General features: G+C 46.9%; 1 long non-coding RNA gene across 3 annotated transcripts in view; it reads left to right on the top strand.

Annotated features, from left to right (window-relative positions):
- Positions 1 to 13390, top strand: part of LOC130159279 (uncharacterized) — a 32406-nt gene extending 19016 nt beyond the window's left edge. For 2 of the 3 annotated variants that reach the window (XR_008825688.1, XR_008825686.1), the window contains 2 exons: positions 2339 to 2619; positions 8747 to 13390. This is a non-coding gene — a long non-coding RNA (uncharacterized LOC130159279). The remainder of the gene's footprint in view (positions 1 to 2338; positions 2620 to 8746) is intronic. The other variant, XR_008825687.1, reaches the window with a different exon arrangement.
- The last annotated feature ends 6210 nt before the right edge of the window (positions 13391 to 19600 follow it).

A 19600-nucleotide genomic window follows, 5' to 3' on the forward strand; every position in this document is an offset into this window, starting at 1 on the left:
CCGGAGAGCCACCCCGACCTTCAGCAGTGGTGCTTTTTGGTGGCAGCAGAGCCGGGGACGGCTGAGTGCCAGCCCAGTCAGGGAGCCGTTTGCCTTTGTGTTTGGGTTCTCCCAGAATGGAACCTGAGCTCTGGGACCACTGTGACACCTGTAAGTGACTCGAGGCACTTTGTTCCTTCTGCCCTGGGGTCCGGTGGGTTTTCCCGCCCCAGGGCAGGGATGAAGCAGGATCCGTTGGCATTCCATGTCCCGCGGCAGGGTGCTGCAGGGGCCCCACGGGCCGGGGAACGCACCTCTCCGGCGAGGCTGCTGCGGGGCAGCCTGGCACTGCTGCAGTTTAAACCGTGACCGACCGGTTTCCGACGGTCCCCTCACGGCAGCGGCGGAGGGAACGGGCGAGGTCGGCGGGGCGAGGGACTCCCGCTGCGGCCCCTGGCAGCGACGGCGGGGCCCGCCGGGGCCGGGGCTCCCCGGGGCAAGGTGAGCGGGGCGGCGGGACCCTGCACCGCCTGCGGACGGCCGGGTGTCGCTGCGGAGCTGCGGGGCTGCCCGGGGGGAGCTGTGGGCTGCGGGACCGGCACCGCGGGGGGAGGTGGGGGCTCTGGGGCCGGCGGGTCCCGGGGAAAGCCCCGAGGAGGGCGGCGGGGGTCGCTGCGGACGCTTGGGCGGGGGGGAGCGGTGTCCCGGCAGGGACGGCCGGGGGTGCCGGGGCTCGGCGCTCGGTGCCGCCGTGGTGACCCGGCACACGGCCGCCAGTGCGGCTCCGTTGCCGGTGTCGACCGGGTCCCCAGGGGCTCCCCGCGGCCCCCCGGCCCCTGGAGCGGGACGGCCGCGCCCCTCAGCACATGCGCGGAGGCGCCCCGGGCACCTGAACGCAGTACCGGTGGGCTACGCCGAGCATGCGCGGTGGCGTCCCGTCCCTCCTGCTGCCGCCTGGCGGCCGAGGCGCCATATTGCAGGTGGGGCTCTGCGCATGCGTGCTGCGCATCGCTACCCGCCGGTAACGGCAATACGGTGCTCCGGTGCCTGCCAGGCGGAGCAGTCGCCGCCGCCGCCCTTATCGCTGCCTCCCGGTAAGGAAACGTGGGTGTGAGGGGCGCGGGGCCGCCGCGTGCTCACTGCCGCCCCCTGCTGGCCGCATCGCGGTACTTCAGGGCCCCGCACCTGGACCCGGCCGCGCCGCCGCCCCCTGCCGGCAGCAAGGCGGCACTGCGGCACGGGGTCTCGTCCTGCGCCTCCTCGGCAGGACCCGGCCCGCGTGCTTAATTCATGGAATCATGGAATCATTCAGGCTGGGAAAGACCTTTTAAGACCATGCAGTCCAACCGTTAACCCAGCACTGACAAGTCCATCACTAAACCATGTCCCCAAGTGCTGCATCTACATGCCTTTTAAATACCTCCAGGGACGGTGACTCAACCACCTCCCTTGGCAGCCTGTTCCCATGCTTGACAGCCCTTTCAGTGAAAAAACTTTTCCTAATATCCAATCTAAACCTTCCCGTGCAACTTGAGGCTGTTTCCCCTTGTCACCTGGGAGAAGAGGCCGACCCCGACCTGCCTACAGCCTCCTGTCAGGCAGTCGCAGAGAGCGATAAGCCCCCCCAGGCTCCTTGTCTCCAGGCTAAACACCCCGGCTCCCTCAGCCGCCCCTCACAACACTTGTGCCCCAGCCCCTTCCCCAGCCCCGCTGCCCGTCTCTGGACACGCTCCAGCCCCTCAGCGTCCCTCCTGCAGCGAGGGGCCCAAACCTGAACACAGGATTCCAGGGGCGGCCTCACCAGTGCCCAGTGCAGGGGGACGGTCACTGCCCTGGTCCCGCTGGCCACGCTGCTGCTGACACAAGCCGGGATGCTGCTGGCCCTCCTGGCCACCTGGGCACGGTGCTGGCTCATGCCCAGCCGGCTGCCCACCAGCACCCCCAGGCCCTTTCCCCCCAGGCACTTCCCAGCCGCTCTGCCCCGGCCTGGAGCGCTGCGTGGGGCCGGTGTGACCCCAGGGCAGGACCCGGCACTCGGCCTTGTGGAACCTCATACAAGTGGCCTGGGCCCGTGGATCCAGCCTGCCCAGACCCCTCTGCAGAGCCTCCTGCCCTCCAGCAGATCAGCACCCCTGCCCAGCCGGGTGTTGGCTGCAGACTCGCTGAGGGTGCACTCGATCCCCTCGCCCAGATCATTGATGAATTCCTCCTGCTATGTCTTGTCACCTGCCTCTTTTAAAATTTTCATTCAACATCTCCATCTATGTGGGTCAATGCCTGCCTCTGTTTTTTTAATTCTTGCCTAAGTTTCTCGTACCCTCTCACTTTTAAAATTATCTTTTTGTGTTTATGTGTCAAGGTTCTGGCAGCGGTGGTGCTGCAGGGCTGGCTGCTGTGGCAAGACACCAGGGGCTGCCCTCAGTGGATGGAGCCAGCTCCAGCCGGCTGCAATAGGGACCTGCCAAAGCTGAGCCACAGTTCCCCAGTGCTGAGCAGAGGGGAAGGATTGTCAGACTGCTACTCCCCAAGCAAGGTGCCTTCACCAGAGTGTAAAAAGCAGCGGTGTTCCTGCCCGCTGTCCTGTCAGACTGGCCCATGAGGGAGCTGCCTGGCAGCTGGCCCGAGACAGAAGAAGAGAAGGTGAGCTATGCAACTTGTTTTTTATATGTCTTGTAAAACGAGCTAATTCCTTATGGCCAACAGGAAATGTGTCCATCTGTACTAGAACTGGGTTTGAGAGATACATGGAAATAAGTTCTTGCTGTAATTATGAAGGTCTAGTGCCTCCGTTTGTAGTAGGAAGGCTCTGTGGGGAAAAGGAGTATTTGGCTCCTTATAAGGGCTAGGAATAAATGTGGTTTCATAATTCAGAAGCCAGGATGTTTTGTGCAGCTTCCTGTAAATCTTTGGGAACACAAAGGAAACAACATTTCCTGTCTTCTCCTCTAGCCTTCTCCATTTCCCATGAAACTGCTTAACCACTTTGAGATTTTGTCTCTACTACCCAACATTACTGGCCTTTGCAATCAGGTTCCTCACCCTGTAGGGGTTTTGTAGTATGCTTTTCTACTGATAGTTACACAAGATAAGGACAGTGGAAGTATCAGAAACTTGCCGGCTCTCAGCTTCCCTAAACCAAATCAGTCACGAGGATCTTTCTACAGGTTAGAGGAAAGGAGAAGTCACTCCCCTTACTACACAGCACAGGCGACTTTCAAGTCAAGGAGAGCTAACAGTGTACAGCTCAGTCAACGCTTCAGGGTGTGACCGGTTTTAAAAAAAAAAGGGGAATGAGAGTCTTTTTCAGTCTTGTCCTTTCAGCTTTCAGGTTTCCAGTGTAAATAAAATGGATTTCTATTAGTTCTAGTTAAATTATCATCCTTTTAATAACACTTTCTTCTTGCTACATGTATCAAAGATTTTTTTTAAAGTGTTCCTAAGAAATTTAGCCTTGTGGTACTTCTTTTTGTTTTTTTTTTTTTAACCCACTGGTGAAAACTGGCAGTGCCTATCAAAACAGGCTCTTCTATAGAAACCTGCAATTTTTTTTAATACATGCACCATACAAACCTTTATCAAGTAATCAACAGAAACCATCTTTATTTAACATGTACTTTTTAACACACCAGAATAAAACCAAGAAACTTTCTCCAAAAATCTGACTGTAGTTTTGGACCTTTCTTACTTTGGAAGAGCTATACAGTCAATTTATTTAAATGTGTTTAACTTCTGGACATAAATTATTTTTAAGAATCCAAGCAAGGCTACAGATTTATTTTAATAAAAGGAAACCTCAAGAGATCTGGCTAGCTTTTGTTGCTTTCTGAAACTTAGATTTTTTTTTTATCTAATATTTATGAATATACTGCACAACAAAATAAGTATTCTTATATAAATTATTTATGTACATATGTTTGAGGAAGGAATTAGCATTTTACTTAGTGTCTAAATCAGGAAAACTACTTTCTAGATGTAAAAAACCCAATTTTCCCTTTTATTTTGTCAGAAGGCATACATAATAGATACTGCCCCCAAATCTCTCTTTGCTCCTACCTTACAAGCAAAGTAAAACAAGCAGCTCTGTTTTAAATTCCCCTCTCCCCTTCTCAGATAAGTTAACCTTATACATAAAAGCCTCTTATTTAGGAAAAATATTAAGGTTTGTTCTGTATAACTCTTCACTTTTGCCTGCAACAAGCAGATGTTAAGGAATAGATTAATCAAACCTAAATGTCATTTGGAGTAACATTAGCCAACATTTCAGGTGTAATGTAGGCAGAAAAAAACAGGGTCTGAGTTCTCTGCCAGGCAGTGTTCATTCTTGGCGAGTATATGCTTTTTCATAGCTCCACTGTAGCCTATTTAATGTTCTACTTTTGATTTTGCTTCAAATTTACATTATTTAGCTAGCTCTAAGTATTTACACCACAGTGTAAATCTAGGTGCAGGCAGCCTTATACCTCATAGACAATATTTTCCTTAGAACCCTGGCTTACGTGAGGACTCTGTGTTGTCCTGTTCCCTTGTATGAATCCAGATTTCTTCCCTTGTATGAATCCAGATTTCTTCCTTTGTGGGTCCTTGTTATTTAGAAATACTTTGAATAGTTTAAATCCCACTGTAGCAAAACATTACGGCGTAACACATAAATTACGAAGAAAAAACTACTGCTAGCATGGATTGCTTCCCAGCGTTCATAATAACAGGGTAGCACGCTGCATTTCCAGTCCGTCACCTCTTTCTTGTCTTACTTGCTGTAGCCACAGCCTTTTGCTGTGGCTCTCCCCCTCCCCAGCAGCGGGGAACAGGCAGGGAAGGGAGGTGCCAAGGAGCCTTACCTGCCTTCTCCCCAGAAAGTCACCATCCATGTCCTCCTGCTGCTTTGGAGCGTGGATTGGAGAGATTCTGCACAGGCAGAGCCAAAGGTACTAAGAGATCTATGGCTGGAGGTGTTTTAAAGAGCAGAAAGCTGTTTAGATGAAAATCATGGTCTCTCTGTGCAATTAAATCTGGTCTCTGTAGGGCATAGAGACCGGTTGTTATATTCTGCCTCTTCATTTTTTACTTCTGCAGATTGAATGGGGAGGGGGGGGGGTGTGCAGATAGCGCCTGCAATCCATAATCCTTGGCCCTTTTAGATTACACTTCAGTGGATTATTCAGATTTACCTGGTTTAGGACATTTCTGTGTAAAATATTTGCATTGCACAAAATCTATTCTTTCTACTTTTTTTTTTTCTAAGAAAATAACTGATTATCAATGTTTTATTTGAATGTGTGTTTCTCAGTTCTCTGAATTCTTTTTCCAGTGTTCTATATAACAGTCTGAAATTTATCCATAAAACTCGTAATTTTCTGACTGTAGTGAGTTTTCCTGAAACTGGGATATCATGCATCTTTTTATACAAGCTTGCTTTATCTCTGATGCTTTTCTTAAAGCTCTGATTCTTCCATAAAAGATCATTTTGTAAAAGTGTCCTAGTGAGGTTATTTCTTGCCAAATTTTCTATGGTGCACGTTAAAGCCTCTCTCTCTCTGCCACCAACTCAGCTACAGTTAATCATGCAATTTAGTCTGATGATAATTTATTCTAGCTAATGATGCATGAGATGTAAAAAGCCCAAAGGAGGAGTTTGGAGGACTGGAAATGAGGAGGGGAAAAATTCCCAAACCAAACATTCCTGCCTTTTTTCCTTGCAAACTCAGCATATCTTATGCTGAAATTACTGAGACACCATGGAGCCCTGCTTTTTTTACAGCCTTTTGGTGGTGGAATCACACTTTAAATCATTCTGCAGAAGCATGACTTAGTTAACACTTCATTATGCAAGAAGATTTCCACTATGCTGTAGTTGGCAGAAAAATCTGACTTTCCTCATGCATTTTATCCATCACCCACTTCAAATTAAGAAAATGTGACTTTAAAAGTTTTTGTCTAGAAAGCAGATGGCTGAATGTCTATTTACCCAATCGTCAGTTGTCCTAGGTGGATATGTTAAAAATATGAAAGAACAGATACCACAGTTAAATTATTATATTTCTGTGGTTTGGGGTTTTGGTTCGGTTTTGTGTTTGGGTTTTTTTTTTTCCCTTCAAGGAATAGATATTTTATTGTAAAGCATTATTTGAAAAGTAACGTGCTTCATCTCAAGGATCAAGAGTGGCTCACGGTACAATTTTACAATGTGACTTGTTAAATTAATGTAGTAAATGAAGAATATGGTTATTTACCCACATAAGGGTTTTCAAATTGTGATCTTCAAACTACCAGTTGTCTGACGCATCATAGTAACCGGCACATACATAGTCCCAGGGCCAAATAATCTCTTTTACAACTTGTGTTAAGATAATGGGAGCCTCAAAAAATATTTGAGGGTAGCAAGTGGTGTAGGAAATCTGGCAGTCATAATCTTAGTGGAATTTTTTTTTTTTTTCAAAAAGCAGACTTATTGATAGAATAATACTACAGAGAATGATAGAATGATAGAATTGTTTAGGTTGGAAAAAACCTTTGTGATCGTCAAGTCCAACCATTAACCCAGCACTGCCAAGATACCCAGTCCCCAATGACATTCACGCTCTTCTAACACTGGGATTCAAGCCTCTAAAAACATGTAGATACTTATGTTTATTTTCTACAGCTGAACTGCAAACTCTTTATTCAGTTTTTGCTCCTCTCTTTAAGCAAGACTTCAATTTACAATATTTATAAATTCAGACGGTGAGGTTCTATGCAGCTGAATGATAGCTTCTCTTTTAATTTTGTATCCTTTTAAGATACAAACAAGTTAAAAAAGAGATCCTTTTTAAATGGATAAATACCCTTGCCATTCCACTGGAAGCGTACTCAGAAGAAAAGAGGGGGGAAAAAACCACCGATGGCATTGCCCTCAAAACCAGTCCAGCTGCACTGCCAGAATTCGCAAACCTGCGCCTTGCCCTTTTTTTTTGGATCTCTTTCAGCTAAATATGGTGTTCTAACTGAAGATACCTCAGTGTATTCCAATAGGCATGGGCTTACACAGAATGACTTCTCAAGGCTGGGCTCAGGTCTTTAATAATGTAATACACTGACAAAGAAATTTCTGAAATATTTTACAGGAATTGCCATCAAGAAGTCATCCAGTCCACTTCCCTGCTGTAAATATTTTTAGACCCATTTATGTAACTTGTTGAATAAGGAGTGTAGTGAATGTTGTAGAAAATCCCTGCTACTCTTATATTGTCTATTTTGCATTCTGCTAACACACAGGGTTTTTTTCTGCTGACGTGACAGGGTATCTTAAAATATTTGTAAACCAATGGCCAAAATGAGACAATTTTTAACCATATCCTGAAGTACCTCTTATTTCAAAATATCACATTATACTTTTATAAACTGCCTATATACATAGAAAGAAGCAACTAAAAGGTAGCCTCTGGTCTGTATTTCTTGAGGAAAACAATTTTACCTTACATTAAATCAGTCTGTTAATTGGTTCCATCTTTAAAATCCTCATGACAATGTAGATTCTGCTTTGAAAACTGACATCTCCTCCAAGAAAGAAACCCACATAGTAGTGCATAAATTTCACACAATTTGAAAAGAAAGACTGCCAGAAATTAAACAGAAGGATTAAGATTAAACTAGGTTGCATTCATATGTCTAAGTTAAAATTGTGAGTAGCCTTTCTGTGGAGATAATGGAAACTCAGGTGGACATGACCCTGAGCAAACTGGGCTAGGTTGCCTGTACAACTCTTGATTCTAGGAAGAATATAGAGTCATTGAGTAACTTGGGTTGGAAGGGCCTTCAGGAGGTCACCTGCTTCAGGTTCCTGCTCAATGCAGGTCTGTGTTCAAAGGGCAGTCGGGTTGCTTAGGGTCTTAGGCATTCAATTTTTTTGAATTTTCAAGGTTGCGGGCTCCACAGCCTCTCTGGGAAACATGTGACAGCATGTAACACCCAGCTCTGTCCCTGCCTAGCCACAATCTTTCTACTGCACAGCCCACCCCCACTTCCAGCCCCAATATACAGCCCACCCCCCCTTCCAGCCCCATACACAGCCCACCCCCACTTCCAGCCCCACCCCCACTTCCAGCCCCATACACAGCCCACCCCCACTTCCAGCCCCATACACTTCCTTTTACACATCCGAACTTGGGAGTTTCCTGCTCAGCCAGTCCAGCCGCCTGCTATCTACACCCATTTTCCTGCAGTTCAGGACGGCCTCTCCTCTGCATTCGGGAGGCTAGCCTCCAAGGCTGGCCAGCTCTCCTTGGCTCTTGGCTTTTCAGAGCACCCTCCCACGAGATCCTGGCTGCTAGCTGCCTCCACAAGCTGAAGTTTGGAATTTTCATTCTGCCCCTGCTGCTTCTGCTCTCTTGCTACTGCTACTATTAGCTCCCTTCACTTTTGAGGGAAAAAAAATAATAATTGTAAGGCAAGAGCCAGTAAAGTAGATCTCAAACTGTGCAAATACACTCAGTTTTTAAAATTGCCGACACTGGATTAGAATTTTAGCTGCTGCATGGTATTACATCCAGTTGCCTTCACACTGTAAAGATGGCATAAGCTTACTCCTTGTTTTTCAAAGTGTCAGTTTCCTTGGAGGAGAGGAAAAGGTCATGAAACAGTTGCTCCTTCATGTCTGTGACTGTGCCACATGTGCTCATGGACTGCGAGAGAGGAAAAAGTGGCCTGCCAGATTCAGAGAGCAATTTGCCCTGCTTCTGTCTGTGCTTGAGAGAAGGTTATGGATATTTATTTTTTGTCTGATTATTTTTAGGCTGCCTTTGAATTTCAAACACCCTGAGATCTGACAAAAGCTGTGCTGGCCATTCTCTGAACTGTAATCCTCCCCAACCGATTCTTTGCTGGCCCTCTCCATGGCATTTCGGTGAGAGCACAGCAGATTCGTTTCCGTCTTCCAAATGGAGCACCCCAAAAGCTGTCATCTGCTTTCTGTCATCTGGTATGTCATGACATAATTCCAACTGCTTGCTCTTTTTTAACCCTTTCTCGCTCCACATGTGATATAGAATTGTCTTTCCTCCTCTCTCTGCTGTGGGTTTTTGTGTTGCCTGTCTCTGCCTTTACCTCTAGAGAGGAAGGTTTCTAGAGGGAAGATTTCACATAGAATATAAAGAGATTTGGTTCTCAGCCCAAGTGCTCAGTACTCCTCTGAAAATAAACGTGCTTTCCATCACCACTGAAGAGTCTTTAAAAAAATTTTTTCTGTATGAGTAAATCTACTTATCTCAGCATTTGAGGACCCACATTTTATTTTAAACAACAGAAGAATCAAGCAATAAAAAAAAATTATTGAAGTGCTGAAATTGGCAGTGATAAAGCTGGTATTTTATTAAATATAACCTATTTGGAACCTATTTAAGTGACTGGTAAAGCGTTTAAAACGTATTCAGTATTTACATAAAATTTGACTTCATATGGTAGAAGCCTTCCTATTGTGGTTCCCAGGCAGAGCACAGTTATTGGAATTCATTGCTTGGCTGGTTCTTTGAGGGGTCAATTTCCAGTAGTTTCCCCATGACTGGTAGGATCTGAAGGCACTGAGGAAATCCCGATGAAGACAGCTGACCACATTGCATCACAACTGATGCAAATTAATTGAGCCCAATTTATGCAGGGCTACATTTACTTGCAAGAGAGCTAAGCTTTGGTCCCTGCAATAAAAGCAAAATGTCAGGGAGGAAAGGTCAGAGACAGACTTCAGAAGTTGCTGTGGAGAAGAATCAGTTATTTCAGCTCCCCACTTTAAACCTGAACTCAGTAATATTCTTCCCTACGTTGTGGGTTTTCCATAGGGATCTCCCAGTTTGTTGAAGGAATAACCAGGCTGGAGAGGGAATGGTTGAAGGTAGTAAAGCAACATGTCAAACCCCTTTTTTCCACATTATAAATTCAACTGTCTGGGAGGAAACCACCTCATGACTTGGAGCACTTTAGGGCGAACATTAATAATAACGAATTCTAATTGGTCATTATTGCTTGAACAGAAAATATCGGATTTCATTTTCACCAGGAGGAAATGAAAATGTCATGTACTGTAATATGACAAGCATGGAATTTACAGTAGTGATATGTACTTGTAATTACCTTTATATGTGTAAAGGCACACAAAGCAGAACACCAGGGAGGCTGTTTTACAACAGATTTAATCAAGAGAACATCCACGTCTCCTCGTAAACTTACTTAACCAACTTTGAAAAAAGAATGGAGTTGATTAGACAGGTTAATGGGGTGATGTCTTTATAAATGACAGATGGCCACGTTAGAACAGAAAGTTGTTCACTCTCCATTTTTTATTTTATTTTACTTATGAGACTATTTTACTGCTTTTTTACTTATGAAACATTGCTCATACATTTTTGATTAGCAGTGGTTCACTGAAAAAAAAAGCAATTTCCAATGCAACTGAACTTTCAACTGGATGGATGTTGTCATTATGCTTAAGTGGCAATAATCAAAACGAAAATACAAAATGAATTTTTTGGAATTCCAGGTCCTTATAAACATTCTGACCTCCCCACATTGGCCTGCAAATGGAGAAAAGTGCTTACAGATTTGCAAGCTCATAAGAACGTAACAAAGGAACGTAACATGAAGAAAGAAGGTAGCTTTTTTATGATAAAGGGAACCCATTAGTAGTGAATTTGACAAAGTAATTAAAAAATTAGAATTCAAAAAAAGGCAAGAGTCTTGGAAAAAAAATCCGCCTTGGACATAATGATTTTATCTCAGAATTATCAAAGCGTAGAATGTGGAATAGCCTTGCTTGTTAGTCTTCGCTCAGATATATGAGGTATCACACAAACCGTACTAACTGAAGGAGGATTCACTGAGTACCTACACAAAGACCTCTGGTACGTGCTCTGGGGACCCTGGCCAGGCTTGAAGAAGAAGAAGTGCAATAGCTGAAGTCGTTGTTGAAAGCCACCGCCACAGCAGCGGCTCCTGGCTCTTTCCCAGACAGCAGGCTGCTTGGCAGAGGTCTGTGTGCCGGCATGTGCCACAATCAGTGAGGCTCTGCCTAAAGGTTTCCAGTGCCCGCTTGGCTGTTAGATAATCACAATCCTGTGATTCTTTTTGCAGCATTCTCTCATCTCTCTACTCCCATATGAAAAATGGCCATTCCTAACCAGCCTAGAAATAATGACAAAATCATGTGCGTTGCTAACCTTCTACTCTTTTTGCCTCCTCCTTTGGCATTTGTCACTGATCTGAAGCGTACAGCTTCCTCATCTGATGTGGGTACTTGATTAAAACAATCCTATCAAACATCTCTCTAGCCTTCCAGACAAGAATTCGAAAACCAAAGTCTATCAGGAATGTTTTATCTTGAAAATTTCTGTGTGAATTTAGGATTTATGAGAAGCACTGGACTAAATTTTGGAAAAACTCTGGATCTGTGGGGCCTTTGTGCATTTATCAGGATTGAAGTACCAGTGCAGTGAAACAATCCTTAAGTATGTATGTGAAACTCTGCAGTAGATAGCAGTAATGAAAGATGATTCTAGATACTCATTCAGGACAATGTGGCTGCAGCAAGTCAGAATCTGGCTCAGAATTTTTGCAAGCTTTCCAAGTGCTAGCATACTGATGATTTTTGAATAAAGTACAATAGTGTATCACAAGTTTAATTTCATTTATCTGTAGATAAATTTCCATAATGGTGGCTAATCCTCATTAAGGGGAACAGATTAGCTTATCCCTTAGCTAGGTGAGCAGGTGGCTGGCAGCTGCAGAGAGGTAGTGGTCTAGCTTTTAGTGGAAACATTATAATCGGCAGGTTTGGGTGATAGTTTGAAATCATATTTAAGTTACTACACAACTCAATCGACTTGTCCCACAATTCAGTCTTATTAACACAAAGAAAATACTTTTCACACAGGGTATTCATCTAGGTAATAGCTGTGACTGGCTTTGTGTTCCGTTTTGGCATTTCCAACAGATTAATTGCTGTAACGTCAGTAGCACCACTTATCAGTGAATTACCATCTGGTCCAGCGTTGCCAAACTGAGATGGACATCGTGCCATGGAAATTGTTAAGATCTACCTTTGCTCAATTAATTTCTTAAGTTCAGTCAAACTTTTGCCACGTCATAATACCACATCCAACCCCGTCTGCCAGATTCCAGATTTTCTGCAGAGCTCCTATTTTCCTCAGAGTTAGCTAGACACTCACAGCATTTTGAGGAGGAGGTGGTACGATTTTTTTTTGTTTTCAGTTGGTGCTGACTGGAGTAATGAGATCAGTGGTGGATCTCTGGTGTCATAAATGTAGTAGGGATAGGATGTAGGGGATAATATAGAAAGGATTATGCAAAAAGATTTGTATCTTCAGGAAATACTAACTTTCACAATGCCTGATGCTTAACTGTAAGCTATTGTCTGCCAGCACGTGGCTGCCTTGCAAAGTACTCAGTTTGAGTGCCTTGATATACAAAATACCATAGCTCATCTATTCAGACAATCCTTGATCACTTTATTGTGATTTCTTAAAGTAAGTAAATATGTAAAAGAATGTTCCTTGCTATATGGTTATTATAATCCTATGGAAGACTGCAGTTTAGAAGAGCCTGGTAAATGCTGCAGTCTTCTAAATCTTTTCACTCTCTTTTCGTTCCATTCCTAAAACACCGATTCCCTTGATTCTTTACTTCTCTGTATGGGCTGTTTCCCTGTTCACCTCCTTGCCATTGATCCCTGTTTCTATTAAAACAGTCTCTTTGTCCCCATGGCTTCCACTTTCTGCGGTTCTGTTCTCTGTTAAATTCACCTCACTGTTTTGATACAGTCCCTCTCCTTCCTTCCAGGACATGAAGATCACCTCCTCTTACTTGTCCTGCTCACCCTCCTACACTCAGTCCTATCAAACCTCCCTCCAACAGAGCCTCCTCCCTCTGAATCTGTGCAAGTACCTCTTCTCTGCAGGGAGAGCTATACTGAAAAGGAAATGAGGTGATAAAAAAAACGTGTGACAGATTAAAATGCAAGTTAATTAGTTAGTACTTATAATATAGAAGTTTCAGGCGAGCCAAAGTCAATACAGATCCAAAATATATAAAAGCTATTTAAAAAGAAGAAAAACAAATACAGCACGAATTCTCAGAGACACCACCCAGCACCACCTTTTTCTTTTTGTGCTGCTTTTTTTTCAGTTGCTGCATGCTCGCTGGGAAACAATGGCTTAGCCAAAATCCTCAGGCTTTTCTGTTCTCTTCTGGTTTTACTTCAGCATTGTGATCCAGAGAAGTACTAAAAGCCAGAGAGAGATTACATAGCTTATGCGTTCATTACAAGAGCATCTCTGATCTTTGCAGTTGTAACTATACAATGGAGCTGAAAGACTGAAGCATCACAATAGGTACTGTTTCAATAACAATAATAAAAATAATAATAATTCAAGGTTTTCTTACTAATTTCTTTCTGTGATGTAGTAAAGGCCTGTAACTGCATTTACTCTACTCCACAGATCTTAATCCAGTCTCTGTGAGAAGTGATTTGTTGCGGATTTCAAAACATCCTCTGAGATCATACTAGAGTTTTACACCAAAACCCTCTCATAATCCCTCTCAGAACTCTAATATGAAGCTATTTCTAGCTCTTTTGCTTCTTTTGAACTCTTTGCATTCAGTTCTTGCCTTTTAAATAGCAAAATCAGGTTTGGCTGAAGAGTTTGAATATACCTGAGAAATGACTGCAGTGCAAGGCAGGTGTAATAAGGTGGGTGGGTACAGCTGCTGCCGGGCCAGGAGCAGCTGCTTCCAGAAGCTCACAGAAGCCTTCGGGTCCAGCACAACAAGGCAGGTAAGTGCAGGCTCCAGGCCACCTTCCTCCAGCACACTCTGCAAGCGTACAGGTACCTGACCTGATGAATATGGCATTTGAACTCAGGTTTTGGTGAATAGGGCCTTACTAAAGAAATGTGGTTTGTCGTGTCTTCTGTACGCTAATATTATACACCTTTGTTCTGCTCAAACACAGCGCAGGGTTAACTACCAAAGCAGAAAACAAAGAAAACATGTCTTACAGAGCTGCCAGAAACTGGATTCTTAAGAACTTTTACAACAACAATTACACCTTTTAGTGCAAATGAGGGAGTGGAAAAAAGGCTAACAAAATAAGGGCGTATGACTCAAAAGGAAAAGTCAGGAGTGCTCATTAAAAACAGTGCACCATGAGTTGTTTCATAAGTTTATTCAGAATTTGCTTTGGTAAATGTTCATGAGATATTTCCTGATATGGCTTGGATAGAGCAAGCAATTACGCTGACATTCTGAAGATCCTTTCTGAGCTGAAGGAACCAAATAAATGAGCTAAAGCAGCTTCTTCAGCTCAGTACCAGAATGATTTCCTCAGCGAATGGAAATGCATTTTCTAATGTCACCTAGCTGAGACTCATTAAGCATTCAATTATTAATTCAGTGCCTTTCAAAACACTGATAGCAGCAATCTGCCAATCATGAACATGTGATGCAAATGAAGAGATACGCTGATTACACTTCTAAACAAAAATCAGTAAAATTCACCATATGCATTTTAAAAAAAAAAATTGCTTTACTTTACTCCCCACACTAGCTAGTAACACACGAGAAAAGATACCCCCGAGTCTTCTCTCCCTGCAGCTGAACAGTCCCAGCTCTCTCAGCTTCTCTTCTTGCATCCGATGCTTGAGTGGCCTCACCATCTTTGTGGCCTGTCACAGGACCCACCCCAGTACACCCATGTGTCTCTCACACTGGGGCGCACAGAATGGGACACGGCATCCCGGATGGGGTCTGCTCAGTGCCAAACAGAGGGTTCGGAAGACTTGATTAGAGCTTCTAAACAAACACATGTGGTAACACTTTAAATAGGTTATTTAAACAAAGTATATTTTTCTTAAAATCAAGTTCAGAGACTTTACCGGTACTTTCTATAATATGTTATGGCATTCATTCCCGGTCTGGGGTTTAAGTTCATTTTTAATCCATGCTTTGTGATTTTCTTTTGGGTTGTAAGGTTTAGAGAAAACTTCGTCATTTTTTATTCCCTTAGCTCAACATTTCCAGTTTGATCGTGGAAGGTAGAACCAGCATTAGACTTGCACTCACACTGGGGAACTCAGGGCAAAGGATTAAGACAAGGTTTACTCCCAATTCTCAGCTATACTTTAAATAACTTTTATCTAATGTAGTCTATTTCTCCAGATCCTGGGTGGTGGGGTTTTGGCAACTACCTTGGTTGCTTGAACATAAAACCAGCCCAAATAGAGAACAGATCGCCTGGAGAATTTGATGTTGGTTTTACATGGCTGAAAAATCAAATTAAAACAATTGTCTTTGGAACCCTAAACTGGCAGTCTGCTGAACATTACCGGCCTTGACTGATGCACATACCCCATTGCCTTTAACACTCGAGACCAGTCAAGTGCAAAAACGTGTACTTAGCCTGTTTAAAGGCTCAGATAAAAATTGTGTCTTCCTTATAAGAGGGAGGATAATACTTTAGGAAACTACAGGTTGTTGGAAGAAGGGTTCGCCGGAGTCAAGAAGACGCTCAATATGAGTTATGCACCTTGCTCAACTTTATCAGTTTCTAACACTACTTACATAGAACCGATACACATGCATATTCGTAAAGCAGAAATATAACTGGTTAGTAGTCTCTAAACGCGCGCGGTTCTCACACCCCTAATTATCATGACTAAAATAAGCATTCTATCCACGTAGCTAATTGTGTTGCTGTGCTTCAGCCTTGTAGTTTGTTACTCCCTATTTTCCCATACCGGTCCCCATCTTTCTTGGCCCTGCACCTGCTTTCCCAGCAGCTGTATCTTGTTACAGCCACGGCCTGTTGGCACAACGTAATTACTTGGTCTCAGGACTCAAGAATAGCTCAAGGCCACCTTTCTCGTTAACTTCAGCACAGCAACTTCAGTACAATTCTGATTGCAGGCCTATTCTAATACCAGGCCTGGATTGTGCAGATCTTCAGAGATTCTAAGGCCGTGCTTCTGCAGCCATTCTTCTACAACAGGTGATTCAGGAAGCCAGGGAAGCTCAAGCAACAGACATGAGAAATCTAAAACACACGTAAGAAATGCATCAGGAGACTCTAAGATTAATATGTCAAGATTACACAGTGTGTGTATAACCACGCAAGCTCACTGTAGCTTTGTAAAGACTGAACGTGTCAGCACTACAGTTCTAAAAATTTCTAATTCTGAGGAAAAAACTGCAGATGTTTCCTACTCAAATTAGAGATTATCATCTCTTCCTAATGATGTATGCATGTATGTATGTAACTAAGGGAGACAAGGAAAGAAAGGCAAGATAAAAGGAGCTCACTCCTTTCTTAGGACTTGGAAATTCAAACAGGAAAGCACCTATGAGATGCTCTAGTCTTGACATACATTCTCTGGATAAACATAACAATGTAAGAAAATTATATAGGAAAGGAATGGAAAAAGCATTATAATAGAACATGTTCCAGATTGTCTTTTCTTTTTGCCCCAAAACCATGGGAAATTTGATACCAACACACACAAAGTATGATGTTCCTAAACCAGGCCATGGCCAAGTTAAAATATTATTTAATAATAATATATCAAGTTATAATAATAGTTAATACGTAATAATTACGATCTTCTTTAGCATGCTTATCAGAAACATTGCACATCACTTCAGAAAGCCATTTTCCAGGAGAACTGTGGTTTGATTTTTGTTTGCATCTTTTTTGTGTAAACACAGTCAGGGAGGCATACATTTAAACAATTTTGTCGCAAACATGATGCAATATCAAGAACAAGGTGAAATTTTTATTTACCAGACAAAACACCCATTGGCCTCTTTGGAATTTCACTAGAGTCAGATTTCAAAACACGGAATTTTTTTACCTAAAGGTTCATTCCCTTTCCCTCCATAGAATTAAAAAAATGACAGCTGTTTATATCACAGAGGATGTTGATCATATTTGTGAAGTGTTAAAATGTACTTAAATTTATTTTTTTGTCCTATATCTATCTGCCTGTCTGCAAGTTAACGCCCAGGTCCCTGAAATGGTCCTTCCTTGGGAAGCCTTTGATGCCGTCATGTTGCTGTGATACTTTGTTAATAAAACTCATAAGCTTGCCTGCCTGTTCCACAGCCGCTATGAGGTCACGCAGTCCTTAGAATAATCCTTATTAACGCAAGCAGTCTTGTTAAAAATGCAGAGCGGAAGACTCCTTGAATGAAGAGTCCAGAGGAGCAGACCCTCTTAATTCTTTATTGCAAGAGATTCACCATATTCATATACACAAATAGGTTTACTTAAGCGGTCAAACAAAAGGTTCATTGCATCTGAGATAAATATACGCTCGTATTTGTAGCTCAGGTCACCTCAGAAGGGAGCACAGAAAGGGCACCGATTTTGGTGCTTTGCAACCACCAGTAGCAGGACCGGCGGTTTTACGTGGAGGTTTCCAATGCGGATTTTCGTTGACAGTTTGCATGTGCAAGCGTATGCGCTGATGGCAGGTACAGCTGCTGCACCCAGAGTCTGCTCCCCGCCTTTAACAAGGGGACTTTGCTCCCTCCGCAGCGCGCATCCCGCTGATTTTCGGGTGCCATCCGATGGGGCGCTACGGGCTGACCGTCACGGCAGCTCCCGGCAGGTGCGGGACGGAGGGACGAGGGCAGAGGGGGGGTTGCGAAGGCAGGTGCTGCGGGGCGGCAGCGGTGCCGGCAGGGGCACCTCGGGGCCAGGCCCTCCCGCCCGGCCTGCCCCTGCGCCCAGAGGCAGCCCCGGGCTCCCGCCCCCGCCGCCGGGCCGCCCCCGCCCCCTCAGCGCGCCCGCTCCCCTCGGGCGCTGCACAAGCTCCGGCCGGGAGCGGCCGCCGCTCGGCGGGAAAAGCCGCTGGGCCGGCCCCGGGGAGCTGCGGCCCCCCCGCGGCTCGGAAGCCCGGCCCGGCGGCGGGGAGGGCAGGCGGCGCCTCTGCCTTCCCGCCCCCCGGGGACGGGACCGCCGACTGCGGGACGCCAGTGGGCTTCGGTACTCGGCGGGGGCTGAGGGGCGCCGGTTTTCAACATTGCCGCGTCCTTCGGTGAGACCGGGGGGCGTTTTGGGCGGGGGACCGCCGCCCGCCAGTGACACCCGCCCTCCGGCGGCGCCAAGGGGCTGCGTCGGGCCCCGGGCCGGCCCCGGTGGGCTCCGACAGGGGTGCCTCTCCCCGGCGGGGCGGGGGGCAGCCGCCCCGCTCCCCCTGCGGCGGGAGCCCTTACACATCCTCTGTCCCCCCCGAAGGCGCTGCCCGCTGTGCCACCCGCCTGCCGCTGTCCCCCCGTTTGCGGCCCCGCAGGTAGCGCGCGCAGCTGGTTTCGTTCCTGCACGCCGGTTCTGCGACTCCTATACGGTTTGTTTCATTCTTAAAAAAATACAAACCCAAACAAGCCGCCCCTCCCCATGAAAAAAAAAAAAAAAAAAAGAATATTTGCTTCAGGAACGGCGGGCTTCAGTCACAGAACAGTGCAAGGAAGTTTGGGGCAAGTTGTTGCACGCAGCGCCAGGGCGGCCGCGCCCCCTCGGGCAGAGCAGCCCCGCCGAGGGCGCCTCCTGAGCAGGCGGGGGGGGCGGGAGGCGGCGGGGCTGAAGCGCTGGGTGAGGCTCCGGGGGGAGGACGGAGCGCTCCCGCCACCGCTCCCGCGGCCCCAGCCCCCCCCTCGCCCCCCTCCCGCCGCCGCGCCCCGCTCACCTGGCGCACCTGGGCGTGCGCGAGCCAGCGGCACCCGCCCCGCGCGGCAGCGCCCCGCCCCGCCCCGCCCGAGGCGCGCAGGCGCACGGCCCCCCGCCCGGCAGTGCCCCGGCGGCGCGGCGCTGTCATGGCGGCGGCGAGCGGCAGCAGGAAGCGATGGGGCTGAGCGAGACCGCGGCGTGAAGCGGCGGCTGCTGCTGAAACTTCGCGAGCCTGGGGAAGAGAGGGGCGGCTGGCGCTGCGCAGCCCGCCTTCCGCAGCCGGCAAGCGGGACAGAGCAGCCGCCTGCCGGCCCCGCAGCCGGGCGCCGGGGCAGCCCCGCGCCCCCTCCGCCGCGGCGCCGGGCAGCGAGCGGTGAGTGCGAACTTGCTGTGGCGGCGGGTCGCTGCACCTGTCCGCGCCGGCAGCCGGAGCGGCGGCGGTGCAAGAGCAGGAGTCGGAGGCGCGGGAGGCAGGGAGCCGGGAGGGAAGGAGGAGCGTATTCCCTTAGAAAAATAGATTTTTTTTAAAAAATAATTAAACTGTTCACGGCCGCGTTGGGAGCGCGGCGCTCGCCGTGCGGCGGGACTGCGGGGGAGCGAGCGCTCCCGTGGCCGCTTGGCCGGCGGGGGCCGGGGGCCGCAGGTGGGACCCTCGGGCCGGCGGGGAGCGCCTGACTCTCCGCCAAGTGACAAACACCCCGGGTTGTCCTTCAGGGCTGTAAATACCTGCCCGAGGGCAGAGCTGCGGACAGACGCCTCCTGCTGAGGAGAGAGCCGGGACTCCGAGGGCGCGTCCTCCCCCCCGCCCCCCCGGCGGCCGCGGGTTTCCTCAGGAGCCGGAGCCGAGGGGAGGCGCGGGCCGCCGCTCACCTGCGCGGGAGGCCGTGCGGCGGGCGGCCACAGCCCCGGCCGAAGCGAGCT

The sequence above is a fragment of the Falco biarmicus genome, chromosome 1, assembly GCF_023638135.1.
Source record: "Falco biarmicus isolate bFalBia1 chromosome 1, bFalBia1.pri, whole genome shotgun sequence".
NCBI classification, from domain to species: Eukaryota; Metazoa; Chordata; class Aves; order Falconiformes; family Falconidae; genus Falco; species Falco biarmicus.